Below are 4,338 nucleotides of genomic sequence, written 5' to 3'. Positions count from 1 at the left end.
TAATCCCCTCTTTGACGCATGCCATCTCTCGGGGTTCCAAAACCCGTCATCAAGATAGGCCCTCGATAACATGGAGGGCCAGACCTGCGAGAGGGGGGAATTTCGCAGCACAAGAAGCTTGGACCATGAGTACATCCAAAACACTGGGATGATGGTATAACTATGGCCGAGGGGTCCACAATGATAGTCCCAAAATGTCCAGGAAACACGGCCAGATTAAACAAAATCGGAAGAAACACCACTGCCCTCTCACGGTAGTGGGCAGGAGTCCTAGCGTTCCGACCAACTATATGTATCTATAGTGGCTAAATTAAGTAAAAGTTAGGCTATAGATGAATTTATAAGTTTATCATTTATAAGCGCGCGCTCCCATTTGCGAATCGGTAGCAAAGGTAAGTGAATACCACCCCTGATGTTGAAAAGAAGTGGAGAAAGTACCAAGCCCTGCAGCACACCACAAAATAGCGGCCAAGGGCTGGACCTCTCACTCCCTATCAACAGCAATTGGGACCAGCCAGAGAAAGGAGCCAAACCAGAGCAGAACTGTGCTGCCCAGCCCCAGCCCCTGCAGCTGACCCAAAGGGTACCATGGTTGATGATATCAAAAGCCACTGAGAGGTCAAGGAAAATGAGGATGGTTGCACTACCCCCATCCCACTCTTTCAGAGAGCATCATCAAGTGCGACCAATGCCATTTCTGTCCCATAACTGGGCCTGAATCCTAGCTAGTTATAGCTTTTTGCTTGCTTTTTAGTAAAATGAGTATATTGCATGAGTACATTGTCCAATGAACAATGAAGTTCTAATGCTAGACTAGTTATAAATATAGGATCACAAACAGTGCAGCTATCCTGTAATAACAAATGTGTATCGCTGATGTATCTCTTGTAAAAAAGAACATGCTTACTACATATGAAATTATTAGTCAGAGAGCATAAGAAACAACAGCATAGGCATGACAGCAAGTTGCTTCAAGTAATTAAAGCCTTTTGAGTGGTTTTGCATGCAAAAACAGGTACCGCCCTCCTGAGACACTCCTAGGGCTTTGCCCTACTCTCAGCTGACCAGTATAAAGATGCATGTCTTCAGTCATTTGGCTCTGCTCATTTACTTGCCATTTTAAAACAAAAGAAATTGAAATCACTACATTTCACATTTCTAAATTATTTCTTTTGGCATTTCCCCCCACTGGTAGCTTTTACACACACACACACACACACACACACACACAGCCCACACACATTTGCACTGTAAGAAAATTAACACAAACTTTTTATTTGCAACAGATAGCTTTACAGAAAGGGTGTTTCTCCATTCCAAATTGAATCTAGCCATTTTTACCATCATAGTCCACAGACACCTCCTGTCAACTCTCAAAATGACTCTAGCTGAAGCCATGTTTTTCTTGCTTCGTTTCTTAGTTGCCATACTTATGGGGGGGGGGGGACTTAAGGAATGTAGAATGTTTTCCTCTAATGTGGCAGACATAACAAGACTCCTGAGAACCAAGGCCAGATCAACGTGCCCTAGCAACGGCAGGAGGGAGTGCTGAGAAGTCCATCACCTGCTTGGCTGGCTAACGTGACCTGTGACACAAGGGGGGTGGCCAGTATCTATTCTTTCATTATACCAAAAACGCGGGAATTATTCAGTGTTGGTTTTACATTTGACTGTGCCGATATGATGTACCCAATAAACAGGATTTTTGAGGAAAGGCCTCAGAGTCTTGAATTGGTTGGAAGCATTACTTGGAACCATGACATTAAACCAACACACATTAAACTCGTCAAACCTCCGGGACTCCTGAGCCCCGACCCTCCACCCAGTCAATTCAGGAGGAAGGGAAATCCTCAGGAAGAGATGGCTGAGAAGAAGGGGAAAGAGGCCACTGCCAAGCCAGTTGAGGAACTGGTGACAATGCCAATGGGAGCCCAAGTGAGCGAGGCCACCCCACTGGTGATCGCACAGCCAAAAGTGTGGCTGGAGAAGTCCAACCTGACAGAGGCGTGGGAAGAAGGGGAAGCCCCTTCCTCGCAACAGATGAATTCTGATAGAGGAGAGCCCCTGGAGCAGCACAAGTCCCCATGGTGGCGCCCATATACATGAGGGTCCAACCCTCACAGTGGAGGGAAAGGAGAGCAGTAGACTGGGATGAGCCAAGGGAGTGGAAATACTTGACTGTACTTCGGAGCTATTTGGTATAGCAGCTGAGAGAGTGGTTCGACCATGCAACCATCTGGGGTATGGAACCTCTGTACCAGTTGGAGGTTAATGGAGGAGGTGATCCACCAAGCTACCCAGCCGCTTCTGGGACAATGGAGCCTGAGTCCCATTAGCTTCTGCCTCGCCAGCCCGAAGTTTCGACTGACAATGAGGGGGGAGCCCACAGCGAGCCACACCAATGCAGCAGGGAGCCATGGTGGCGGGGACAAGTCCCAGGAGTAGCTCCTGATCTTCGCCAGTGGCAGTGACAAGGGTAAGCCCTGGTCCCAGTCAGGGACCCCAGGAGCGACCAGCCCAGCTCAGCAGCCACTGCAGCCCCTCCCCCACAGCCCCAGGTGGTATCAGGCTCCCTTCCCCTCCCCCAGGGCCTTGGTGGAAGCCAGCATATTGGCTGCAGCCACCCCACTACATGGAGCCTCCCCCACCCCGGCCACCATGTTTGATGGGAACCCTGACCAGCTGGCGATCTTCCTTGACGTCCTGGCTCACCTAGATCATTACCACCTAGTCTACCCGACCCAGAGGTCAATGGTGAGCACGATAACTGCCAAGCTTGAGGGGGAGGCAGCAGAATGGGTGGCTACCCTCTACGATGAGGACGCCCCTGAGCTGAGGGATGCTGGAAGATTCCTGGGGGAGCTGAGGGCGAGATTCGAAGATGAGGCGAAACCCCAACAGGCGGAGGGGGAGATACAGGAGTTAAAGCAGAGGGGACAGCCAGTGACATTCGAGAATTCCTGATGGTCGCAGGGAGGCTGTGGCACTGGCCAGAGCGGATGCTCGTCTATTTATTTATTTATTTATTTATTTATTTATTTATTTATTTATTTATTTATTTATTTATTTATTTATTTAGTCGCATTTCTATGCCACCCAACTCCCAAGGGACTCTGGGCGGTTTACAACAGAGAATAAAACAATGCAACAATATCCTGTACAAAAGTTAAAAGAAGACATTAAAACATTAAAACGTTAAAACACATACACTCCAATTTGTGGCCGGGTCTCGCAAGATCACTATAACGAGATCAATGGCCCCAGGCCTGCTGGAAGAGCCAGGTCTTCACCGCTTTCCGGAAGGCCAATAGGGTGGGGGTGGTCCGGACTTCAGGAGGTAATTGGTTCCAGAGAGCCGGGGCAGCCACAGAGAAGGCCCTCCCTTTAGGGAGACATTGTTTAGCTGACGGGACCCAGAGGAGACCGACTCTGTGGGATCTTACCGGTCGCTGGGAGCTATGTGGTAGAAGGCGGTCTCGAAGATAGCCTGGTCCTGAGCCATGTAGGGTCTACCACTTCAAAGAGGGCCTCAACGGGGCTAAGACAGGCTTGTGCATATTGAGGCCTCCCTGATCGGCTACAACAGTGGTACCAAGCCGCCACAGCACTGGATGTGGAACTGCGGGCCTGCAGGCCAAGAAGCAACACTGAAGCAAGGACGCAAAAGAGTCAAGAGAGCCGACTGGCTGGGAGGCAATCGGCCTCAGCTATGCCCACCAGTGCTCCCACAAAACCAACCCGAGCCCCCATCCAGTGTTTCCGATGTGGTCAGCTGGGGCACCGAGCAGCCGAATGCTTGGCAGCCGCGCCCAAACCAAAAGTGGGGCTGATGGCACAGGCAAAGCCGAAAAAATTGCCATGGAAGCCACCAGAGAAGTCCAGCTTGGGACGCCAGGCTGTCGAGGTCCCCTCTTCCCCACCCAAGGGGAGGGAACTCTGGCTGAAGGAGACCAGTCACCCACCTCATAAAACAGCGAGGATGAAGGAGAAAGAGACCTGATGGTGAGTAGATCCATCCGCCCTTTTGTGCTCCCCATGAGAATCGTGGCACCCAAATTGGGAGCTCAGGGGGAGTTTGAGACCCTAATAGACTCAGGCTGCACCTGATGGTTAATAAGCCTGCCCACAGTGCTGAGTCTGGGAATCTGGGCAAGGAGGCTATCCAGGGCCATGAGGTTTGAACAAGTTGATAGCTCACTGTGAATTGTTTTCCAAGGACCTTGCCCAATAATCACAAAATACGATTTGTCTTTATTTCAAAGGCATTTATTTATACCATGTCTTCTCTTTTCAGGTGAACATCTGGAACAGCGTTGGTCAGTCCCTGGGCATGGGCTT

This window comes from Pituophis catenifer, unplaced genomic scaffold (assembly GCF_029215685.1).
Source record: "Pituophis catenifer annectens isolate HBS135680 unplaced genomic scaffold, rPitCat1.0.hap2 SCAF_5, whole genome shotgun sequence".
Lineage (NCBI taxonomy): Eukaryota > Metazoa > Chordata > Lepidosauria > Squamata > Colubridae > Pituophis > Pituophis catenifer.
The sequence above is the reverse complement of the archived record's forward strand: the minus strand, read 5'-3'. Positions refer to the sequence as shown.